This window comes from Macrotis lagotis, chromosome X (assembly GCF_037893015.1).
Source record: "Macrotis lagotis isolate mMagLag1 chromosome X, bilby.v1.9.chrom.fasta, whole genome shotgun sequence".
In the NCBI taxonomy this organism is placed as follows: domain Eukaryota; kingdom Metazoa; phylum Chordata; class Mammalia; order Peramelemorphia; family Peramelidae; genus Macrotis; species Macrotis lagotis.
The window spans coordinates 596,600,011-596,612,049 of record NC_133666.1 but is presented as its reverse complement, the minus strand read 5'-3'; the positions used below and the strand labels follow the sequence as shown (position 1 = coordinate 596,612,049).

The 12,039-nt window shown below is 33.0% G+C and overlaps 1 protein-coding gene across 2 annotated transcripts in view; it reads left to right on the top strand.

Moving 5' to 3' along the window:
• ADCY8 (adenylate cyclase 8) overlaps nt 1–12,039 on the top strand; it is a 397,409-nt gene that overhangs the window by 220,980 nt on the left and 164,390 nt on the right. The gene's annotated exons all lie outside the window — the stretch shown is intronic.

Below are 12,039 nucleotides of genomic sequence, written 5' to 3'. Positions count from 1 at the left end.
TTAATACTATGGGATATAATTCTATATTTTACATACACAAAATGCATACAGATACATAAATGTTACATACAAATATACACACAAATAGATATGTTTTGTGTGTATATATGTAGATCCTTAAATATTTTAAAAGGTGGAATTAATGTTATTAAATTGGTAAAAAGAAGAAGTCCCAGATTGAGAGAGTAAACTTTTAGGTGGTTAACATGGCAAAATTCTCAAGACTGTTTTTGTTTGTTTTTATTTCAAGGTTAGGAGGTCATAGTTTTGCTGTATATGGAAAAGTAATTTAGGATGATGTATGAGGTTTCAGGAATAATATATATTTTCTAGCATAGACTCATTATTCTTCTCTCATTTGCTTTCAAAAGAGAAAAAGAAAGCCAGAGCTTTTATGATGGTTGCTTGACAAGCAATTTCTGAAATCCTGTCTAGCCAAGCGGAATCTGGGAATGATAATTGGTAAATGAAGAGGAGAAATGAAATCAGAATGTTTTAAAAAGACATTTTTATGGGTTAAAATGAGGAAAAGGTAAAAATCCTGAATTTGAACAATTTTCCTTTTCGCAGAGTTGTGAAACCTTCCCACCTAGAGAAATTAAACATAGGAAAGGGAAAAATCCTCAGCATTACCTTTCATTCTTCATTTAAAAGACTGATGGCTCACAATGAGACAAGGCCAGGTTAAGACCTTTACATTTGTGTGGAAAACATTGGTGCTGACATAATGTATATTTCAGACTTAACTTGCAGAATCTTTGATTGAACTTGGCCATAATGCAGTGTTTATGCCTCTATAACTTTCTTGTGATATTTTCAGAATTCTCCAGAATGTTTAAGTCCTCATATGTCCTTCCCTGCTTTCTTTAAAAGGTATTTGCTCTTCCTCCTTGGAGTTGTATATAGCACATTTTGCCTTGGTACTAGAAACTGATTTTATATGGGACAAGATAAATATGATTGTGTGTGTATCACTTGATGATTGAGAATTCTCTTCAATGTTTTTCCTTAAGAGTGAATGTTAATTATTTGGTGAAGACAATAGTCCTAGATCATTGTTCCTAAAACTATTTTTGTTTAATTTTTAACATTTTTGACTTTTTGACACATATGTTTATACACACATACTCATATACCATGAATTATATCATCCCTCTATCTCATTGTTTATACCTCAAATAGTCAAATGAAGGCTAAAAGCAGAAAATAATTTGCTTTATTCCAAAAAATAATTTTCTTCAGGGCTGCACACACACACACACACACACACACACACACCCCACAAGGCACTCAATTTTTTTTCTTTATTTTCTTGGTTTTGCATTTCCAAAGCTATTTATTAGTCTTAATAGCTCAATTTATTTTGAAATTTTCATACCTCCTAAAAGGCGTAATGGAAGTAACAATAATAAAAATCTTGGATTACTGGGGACATTCTAAGTTTGTCATAAGATATGTTTAATATTCATGAGTTCAGGTGTTACATACATTGCTCATAACCTAGATATAAGTTTAGTAAGGATGAAATATGCCAAAAAAGAAAATATAGCATAGCATAACTGAGTCTGTACAGACCCCAAAATCATTACTCAATTCACTCAAAAATCCATCTATCTGAAAAGTTGGAATCACATGAAATATTCAGATGGTGATTGATTGATATTGGTTGTTTATTTTTTTCCAGTTGGATTGACCAATTGTTTTAGACTTTTGTTGATATAGTTTGTGTCATAGAGAGAGCATTTGTTAAACAAAGTATGCCAACTAAGTAGAAGAGTCATTAATAAGCTGGGAAGTATCAAAAGGATTCCAGCTTAGTGAAAGTGTCTAAATCTTATTATCTACAGATTTATTGAAAGAATTGGATGCTTGCAAATGAGAAGGCTTGGGAGGGACATGATAAATATTTGAAAGATTGCCATTTAGAAGAAGATTTAGACTTGCTGTACTTGATCTTAGAAGAAAAACTAAGCTCAGTGAGTGAAAGTTGAAAAGTGCCAAATTTAGACTTGATCTTAGAGAAACTTCCTAATGTTTAGATGAGTTCCAAAGTATATTGGTCATCCACTGGTTGGGATGGAGGAAAGGGAAGGAGACTGTAATGAAAGAAGGGAAGGAATAGAAAGAAGGAATGAAGCATGAAGGAAAAAGAAACATGAAAAAGAGAGGCAGACAGAGACAGAAATGAGAGTTAGAAAGGCAGAGAGGCAGAGCTAGAAAGACAGAGACAGAGAGAGAGAGTGTGTGTGTTTAACTTGGGTAATGAATTAACATTTTTACTGGATTAGAGAGAAATTTAGGAGACCTTGATAACTTCAACTCATGTTTCTAAAGAAAAACTGTCTTTTAGAGATAATAGTCTATACATGCAATTTCAGGTTCCCATCATATGAAGAATAAAACAATTGTCTTTTAGGAACTCACTTCCCTTAGCTTTTGGACCTCATACTGAAAACTTGGGGATACGTGTATATGTTTTTATTAAAAGAGCAAAAACCAAATGGGGATCTTAAAATGCAAACATCTCAAAGATGTATATAAAACTTCAGAATAAAATTCTGAGTACCAAATACTTGTTAGCCATCTTCAAGTAGCTGAAGAGCTGTTATCTGAAAGTACATTTGAACTATTTTCCCCTTACCAAACCCTTCTTGCTGCTCCTCTGCTACTGAAAAGAGGAGTATTGGAGGAAGGAAACAACACAAGGTAGCTTTTTTTTTCTGTCTAGCTTCTTGCCAATTTTTATGATGTTACTTGCTCTCTAGTCCTCGCAGCTTCTCAGGCAATTCAAGAACAAATTGCAAGCATTCTCCACTCTGTCAATATCATCTCTCCCATGCAAATTAAGGGCACAAGCTCTAGGCCTTTCTTTCCCTCTATGTGTCATAATAAGCTCGATCTCAGGCTCCCACCCAATTATTAATCTTTAGTCTTTTTATATTTCTTATTCCACCTATTCATAGGAATGATACTTATAAGAGTATTTAACTAAAATAGATAAAGACTCATAAACAATTTTGAAAACTTTAAAGTGCTATTCAGATGCTTTGCTATAATATTTTCATGACTAAATATGTCTTTCAAGAGATCTCACATATTTCTTCCTAGTCACTGAAACAGAAATTGTGGAGGAAAAAGAAAGACTACATATACCTCATTTTGGTTCAACATTGTTATAATCATGCAATAATCTTAATCTTACTCATAACCATCATCACTGTCAACATCATCACCATGATAGTTTGTTTCCATTTATTCATTTGTAAGAGAAATACAAAAATAAATGTTTCCCAGATTTCCCTCTGTTCTCTTTAAATATATATTTACAAACTTACGAAGGCAACCATATACTCAGTTATATTAACTGTCATCCTTTCTAACTGTGCTATAAACTTTAATTACATATTTAAAGTCTATATTTCTACTTTTAAGAAAAGTAGGTCTAAATCTGTAATATAAGATGCTCCTTACTGAGATGAATAAACATACACACATTTAATGCAATGTCAGGCTCTTGTACTTTGCCTGAGTAAAGATTTATAGTTCAAGTAAAGAAAACTTTCCGAACAAATAAAGTGTCCAAAACTGTATAGTTTGGCTAGCATGGTGACAGTAACTAAACACCATAATATACAAAGATGGCATAGCCTAAAAGATAAAAAAGATAAACAGGACAACAAGACGAGAAGAGTGGGTAGGAAGCTGATAATCTTCTCTGAATATTTGAAAAGCAGATACCAGTTTGCTCTGCTTACCCTAAACATCAAAACTATAGATATCTAGAAAGTATAGAGACATGAAAGAAAATAATTTTCCCAATTACTAGAGCTGCTCCAAAGTAGAACAGGCATGACATGACTAATGTAGTGATTTCCACAATCCTCTCAACATTGGTGCAACTAAATGGCAGAATGGATAATCACTGGATGAACTGAATTCAAATCTAGCCTCAAACACTTACTAGCAATGTGGCCATAGATAAGTCACTTAAACTCTGTTTGCCTCAATTTTCTTAAATTTTGGATACTAAAACCCATCTCCCCAGGGTTATTGTGAGGATCAAAGGAAGTATTAAAGCTCCTGACACATAATAAGCACTTTTTATAAATACTTTTTCCTCTGTCCTTTCCCCCTCTTTAAGGAAAGGATGGGTGATCACCTCTCAGAAAAGTTACAGAAGGGGTTCCCACATATTCATAGGTTGGACTGACTGGCTCACTTCTGAAAGCCTGTGATTATATAATTAACAAATCCATCTAGACAGGTTGAAATATAATTGGGAAATTAAGGGACTTAAATCTTTAACAATGAACTATTATTTAAAAAGTTCTTTTTTCTCAGGAAACACCTTTAATAGATGATTGTAAATTACTCAAGAAGTGGTATTCAATTAAAAAAGAAATAGATCACAACTGGCTATATGTTGATGCTGAAAATCTCAAATTAACCTTATCTATATTTTATTCTATTTTTATTTATGACCTTAAACATTTAAAGATATCTCACCATATATGTCCTAAGTCTTTAGTTTATTATTCATCCTTAAGATGAAAATATGAAGCCTGTATTCAGGCCTAGGATTTCATTCCTAGAGATGACCTATTGTTTCTATGACAGAGCTTTGTGTGAGTTGGAAAACAAATGAATTGGACTATCTTGCTTACTTTCAGTCTCTGCTAATACCTGGCTTGACTTGTGATAGAGCCCAGAATGCTTCCCTCTCCATCATGCTAAACCTGCAGATAAGTGCTACGGAGTAAAATGAGTAATATCATAAGATTGGAAAAGCTGTTTCACATACATTTGTCTGAAAGGATCAATTGTTGTGGTAAACATTAAAACAGGGAGGAGGATTAAGTAGAGACTAATGAATGGAGATGAAATTTGAGGAAAGGAGAAGAAAGGGTAGAACCTGAAGAAGGGTCCTGTCCTAAAGGGAATTTTAGTTTTCTCTTAAAGGGATCAGGTTATTCTTGTTCTTCTTTAGCAAGTATTTAAAAGACTATTTTCACCATTTCACTATTTCCATGAACGGAAAAAACCTTATTACTGATAGCCAGGAGTCCCATTTGTTAATTTAATGTTTCCCAAGTCAGTTTGACCACAGAGAACTTAAATTTTATGTAAAAGCAAATTGCAAACTCTAAGACAATGTGATTATCTTATTATTTTTAAGTCTATAGACTATTAAATATTATAGAACAATAATAATGACAGCCTGACCCAGGGCTATTTATAGCTATCCAGTATCACAAAGATGAGAACTCAACTTTTAAAATATCATTTAATAGTAAATAATATGAATTGCTTATTAATACCTAATAATCATGAAGATTATAATGGCAGAACCCATAACAATTTGAAGGATATGAAATATCACCAGAAGGAAGATTACACAGAAAAGAGAATAATAATTTATACAAGCACCTACTCTAGTCCAGGCTCTATATTAAGTTCATTATTTTCAAAACAGATATTATCACATTTCATTCTCACAAGAATCCTGTGAAACATAAGTGCTATTATTTTTTTATCCCTATCTTAAAAATTAAGAAAACCGAGGCAAACTGAGTTAATTAACTTGTCCAGGATCATATTCTATGTCTCAGGTAGAATTTTTGACTTTAGATCCCACACCCAAAAGTACAACATCAATTATCTCTTTGTCTAGTTAAGAAAATTTTCTAACAAAATAAAGGAAATTTGGTCATTATGTGGCACAGTGGATAGAGCACCAGCCCTAGAGTCAGGAGAACCTGAGTTCAAATCCAGTCTCAGACACAAAATAATTATCTAGTTGTGTGACATTTGACGAGTCACTTAACCCCATTGCCTTTCAGAAATGAAATAAATAAGTAAAGGAAATTGAGCCTATTTTAATGTCACCCTAAATGTCATATATAATAAGCATTTTTAACACATGCAATATTTAATTTTTATTCTTTTGGAGAGAAACTATAACATTAAAATTATTTCCCATAAATCCCTATCATTTCACATCATCACACAGTAGGTATCATACTAATTATAGTTTTCCCTAGTACCCCTCTGGATTTTTGAATCCTTATCTTCTAAATTCAAATCTTGGAGGGATCACACTTTAGAGATGTAGTGTATTGTAGAAGAAGGAGCTCTGAGCTGGGAGACTTAGATTCTAATCCAAGTTTTGCCACAAACTTCCTGTGACTTTTAGCAAGTTACTTTTCCCCTTTAAGGAAGGCTTCATTCTTTCTTTTTAAAAAGAGAAAATTGATTTATGAATTCTCTAAGTTCTATAACTCTACTTAAATTATCATGGCAACCCAGACACATTACACTCCAGTCACATTCTGCCCCTGAATGTTGTTCTTTGATGGCAGTGCAAGAACCAATGTCAAACACCATTTGTATCAGTTAATCTGTATCCCATTTATAACTTATACATATACGTAATCTTTTATCTGAATGATTCAATAGAATCACTATATGTCCCTTGGTTCAGAAGTTACTTCTGAACTGATACATTTTAAGCATCAGGGTGAAAAATCATTGATGGTAAACATTAATGTTTAAAGTCAATTAAGTGATTGCATCTTTTATAGTCATTCTAATTCCTATAACCCCACTTATCTCAAAAAAAGAAAATGTGTGGGTTTGTGTGTATAAATGTATTCAGTATTTTAAGGTTTTTGGAGGTCTCCAAAATAAGTTCCACCTCTAAAGACCAATTTTTTGTATAAGTAGCATTTATAAAGTGCTTTAATTTTGAAAAGTCATAAGTATGAATTCATTATATTCCCATTTTATAAATAAGGAAACTGAAATAGCAGTTTAGCCACTTGCCCAAGATGACACAGCTAGTTAGTATCTGAAGGTTGAATTTGAACTTGGGTCTTTCTGAGGCTTTTTTAGACCCCTTCAATAAAACTGCTTAATTCAAGGTGCCTAGTTATTAGTCAGTGTTTCCAAGTTTCTGGTAAAGAATAATTGCTAGTAGTAGACCTTCCCCTCAGAGTTCTTCTGCAGAGTGCTAATTTCCCAATTTCATTAATACTTGGAATAAACAGCATTTTGCTTATCTGATGAAGAAATGCTATTCCAGGCAAACTCATCTAATATTTGAATCTCGGTTTATTTTTTATAAAATGTAGGCATTCAAAGGTTTTTTTTTTTTGGAAGCACTGTTTCTAAACTCAAAAAACTCCTATTACTGTAGGAAAGGCCATAGGCTTGATGTTGATAAGACAGGACAGCTGGTCCGGAACCTAGAATGCTTTGTTCAGAAATTTCCCTGAAGTAAATCTTAAATCTCCCTGTAACATTTCTCCTTCTGACATTGAAAACCCCAGGGCTAATGTTAGCTCTGACTCAAAAGATAACTTACCACTTAACAGATTTTAGCCAGGAAACAGTCATTAAAGGTACTCTGCTTTTTTCACTTTGTTCCAAAAGTTAAGTGGGTTTGAAACCTTTCCCAGAGTACTCAGTGGATTACACCAGATAATTGGATCTGTTAACAGTGAATAATATTCTTTGACTTTTCCAAGTCATGGATGTAAAGAAAAGGGTGGAGGGGACGGAGATAAATACATTTTTATAGACCATTTAAAGCTGTAAATGTTCATTGAAGCTAGATTTATAGCAGCTTTATAGCCTGCAAGCAATGTTTATACAAAACCCACAGGAGTTTGAAAACTCAAGTCATTGTCAACATTTATAAGCAACTTATTTGAACTCCGCCCCACCCCATTCCATCTTAAGAAATTGTTTGAGAGTTCTAGACAAAAAGAAAACTGGGAATGTGTTAATTAAAGATCTAATATGCTTAAGGATGTGAAAACCTTGAGTTGTATGGGAAAGTTGATTAAATAAAGGTGGGGGGAAGAGGAAAATTTCAACATTTCTTCCTAAGGGCTGCTTTTTTCCATTAAAATTGTGGACAAAGGCAGAAAGAACTGAAATTTTAAGAATGAAATATGAAATATTTACAATAAAGCATTTACTTATTGCCACGTGCCTTTTACTCACCCAAATGATTTTTGAATTATATATAATAAGAAATTTGTGTTAAACTATTTTTGAATAGCCATTATAAATCATTTATATTATGGACACATTATCCCTATTCTACCTTTTTCAAAACTTACTCTCTGAATCTGGGTAAGGCACACAACCTATCAGTGATCCCATGCAATCCTCTAGAAGTTGCAGAGTAGGTACTGAATAGTTCTTGTCCTCAAGGAGCATCATTCTATAGGAGAGGTAGCATCTACACATATGTATGTATGTATGTATGAGAAATGTATATGTGCATTAGGTAATCTTTGAGATGAATAAATGTAATTAATAAACTTAAGTTTGAAAATGAACAAAAGCAATTTGGGGGATCAAGAAAGTTCTCCTAGAAAAGGAAGCTCTTAGTCTAAGTCTTAAAAGAAGACAGATTTTTTAAGGCAAAATTTTTAGTATAATATTCCAGGCATGGGAGACTCCAACAAAAAGGCATAGAAGTAAACTGTTGATAATGGATTCTGAAAAGAAATGGATTAGACCAATTTCCATGTATTGTATTCAGGGAATTTAGGAATGGGGAACTCTTTTTTTGCTATCCTCCCCCCCATCAAGTTCATAGTATAAGAAAAGGAAATAGAGAGACAGTCTAAGAACAAGGAAGGCCTCATTACAAATAATGTCCCTCATATTCTGATTGCTTAACCTCTGTTCCCGAATTCATTCTCTGAGGCTGAAAGATGCCAAGACTTGTGTTGTTTTAAAGTGACACAGAGAATTTCTTCACCCAGAGAATTTTCCATTATCAATGAAATCACAGATCTTATTCTTATCTTCTCCCTTTCTAAAATTTAGTGCTCTGTGTTCTAATTGATATTCTGAGTGGCATGAGATACAGAAGAAATAATTATAGCAAAACATAGTAATAGATTTGTTTTCTTAAAATATTGGATAATCTTTTATTTATTCTCATTTTCATGTCAGTTTATAAGTGGGCAAAAAGAAATATTCAGTTTAAATCATTTCACCATTTGCAGGATCCATGATTCCATCACTTTGGCAACTCTTCTACATTTTAGGCCATTGTCTTCTGAAGTTGTTGTGTTGAAAAGTAAAGAAAATATTATTTGATGTCCAACTTTCTAGAAATGAGATTCTCAAAACTCATCTAGATTGGTCCTCAGGAACAGAATATAAAGACCTTTGATACACCTGCTAGAATTTGGACTCAACTGGAATGGTCTTCAAGAATTCAGGATCATATAATTTTGATGACCCATATTAGTGATGACACTTTGTGGAAGCATTAATTAGAACATTTACAAGTAAATTAAAGGACTAGATATGTAATCATTGTTAGAAAGATTTAGCGTACTAGACATCATGCTTTTAGAGCAAATCAAGTTATGAGCACAATATGTAATATAATTTTGGCTCCTTAAACCATCAGTGACTTGAAATCAGCAAAGGGAGATAATTCAATTCCACTCAGCCTAGCAAACATTTATTAAATATGTATTTTTTCAGTTTGATGAGGTAAAAATGCAGTTATTGTATTTAAAGTTTAATTTCCCCAAACTATTTCTTCATTCTCTCCAAATGGTGATCCTTCATTCAAAATTTTTAGAAATTTTAGTTGTAGCTTTGTTAGAAAAACTAAATAATTCAGATCATAAAAGGTTTCTTGAGATTGTTCTTATTTGTATGAATTGTACAGTTTGCCGATGTATAACTATCAAGTTAATTGAATGATTGTTACACTTCAGTTCACACCATGTTATACAGAAACCATCAGGGTTCTAGATAGCAACAACATCCCTTATTCATCAATTAAAATCTTAAATTTGGTATTAGGGCATCCTGGATTACAGATCAGATGTGTTTCTAAAGAGCTTAATACAGTAAATCAGGATCATAACAGAAAGCACAGAATAAACTAAAAAGAGAAACTGGTTTACTAGGTCTAGGCAAATGAGACAGGACATTTAGTATCCAAAAGTCATTTGGTTAACCCAACTGGCACTTGACCTATATATCAATGGTTAGGAAGAACCAATCTTTACATCAATTCATGCAGATTATTTGGAATTGATGATTTAAAAAAGAAATATTTATGTGTTTTCAGAAATTGAATTCATACAGGACAAATATCTTATGGTCTCAGTCATCAATATCCCTATAATGGAATATTAGTCATCTACTAGTGCATAAACATAGGCATGTAGGTAGTCCTTTTAGAGGCAAAGGTTGATAAGAAGACCTGAACCAAAACTAATCTCAGGCAAGGACAAGACATTTAATTAGCCTCTTAATACTGTACTAGTCATTTAGCCTCTGTGTGCCTCAATTTCTTCATCTGTAAAATGAAAATAATAATATCTACAGCTCATGATTATTGGGAAAATAAAATATTATTTTTTACAAAGTGCTTTATAAAATTAAAAGTGCTATATATCGTAGCTATCGTTATTGTTGTTGTGTCTTGTCCAATAAAAGCAAAAAACCCAGTATGGACCATGGGTAGAATGTATAATGTTATCACTATGAGTTTATTCTGGGTTATAAAGCTCAGCTGTCAATAGGAAGTGCGTAGGAATTCCACTTACAGGTAGTCTTTGATAAGACAGGAAGTTTGAAGTTCAAATAACCACTTTTTTCCCCAAGATGATTATTTTAAAAATCAAATGAATCTGTGATTTCATCAACTTGGAAGTTCATTCTGACAATGTGTTTCTAACTCATCTACACCTGACCATCCTGTACAATATCATTTTTGTCCTCTCATATGATCACCATGGAACACCCAAAATGCTTTAGGCCTTCCTCAGTTTCTTTTGACATTATGAGGATGATAATAGAGCACTCAGATCCCTACCTGTTGTCTCTCACCTAACTTAAATTTTTCTGGTCATATTATTTATTCCTATTTATATGGTTTATATACTTATATACCCTACCATCAACCTCCTCATTAAATTCTGGACACAATCTTATTCAAGTCCACAGATATTTATTAGTTAACTACTGTCTAAGATACTTATGGAAGGTGATTGGGAGAAATAAAAGGTTTGGGTAAAACAAAATTCCTACCATCATGGAGTTTACAACTCTAGTTGGAGGAGTTACTACTAACTATTCCAGTTGTAGTATAAGACACAAACATAAATAACTATAAGACACATTAAATTGTGTTTTAGAAATTAATAAAGTATGATACTAAGGGGGGAAGGAAATGACTCATGGGGATATTAGGGAAATCTTTATGAATTTGGTAACATTTGATTGGATTGGATTTTAAATCATGCATAGGAATCATAGCTATTCTTTGAAAAAGGTAACGAATAATACTTAAGATGCAAGGAAGCAAGTGTTATCAGTAGAGAAATCAAGGAAGCCTTCATGGAGGAAGCAACATTTGAGTAAGAATTCACCAAAGAGAGTGAAAGAAATAGTGAGAAATGAGCAGAAAACATTCTGGGTAAAGCATAAAGTATGATAAACCTAGATTAGTAGGTTGGTGACAAGATGTGGAGGGTTTTCAGTTCAGGTTGATATTTATTAAGTGTTTTTTTATCAAGCCATGATCAAAGCTATATGATATCTAAGGAAATTTTATTTTTCATCATTTGTGTGAAATCATATGCATCTTCTCAATTCAGCAAGAATTCTTGAGAGCTTGTGCAAAGAAAGTCGGCTATTCCAAGGTTAGCCTTTTCTGAGTTGCTGGAGCCAGAAAAGCAGTGTGTTACAAAGAGGCTTATATGGAGGTCAGCAGGTTTGGCAACCTCTGTCTGGGTAGGGATGATAAGCAAGTTGGTTAAGGAAACTTTTGGCCTCATATTTTTAAGAACAATTAGTTCATTAAATACGCAAGACTGAAATGAAGTATAATCTCAGGAACTGGGGATGGAAAAACTTCAGAGGAGAAGCAGTATACCATCCTGATAGACCTATTTGGCTTGATATCTCTCAATATTGAAGACTGTAGCAGCAGTATTATGATGCCAGACACAAAGTTGAAAGACAAGCTTTTGAAACTCAGTTCTTGTC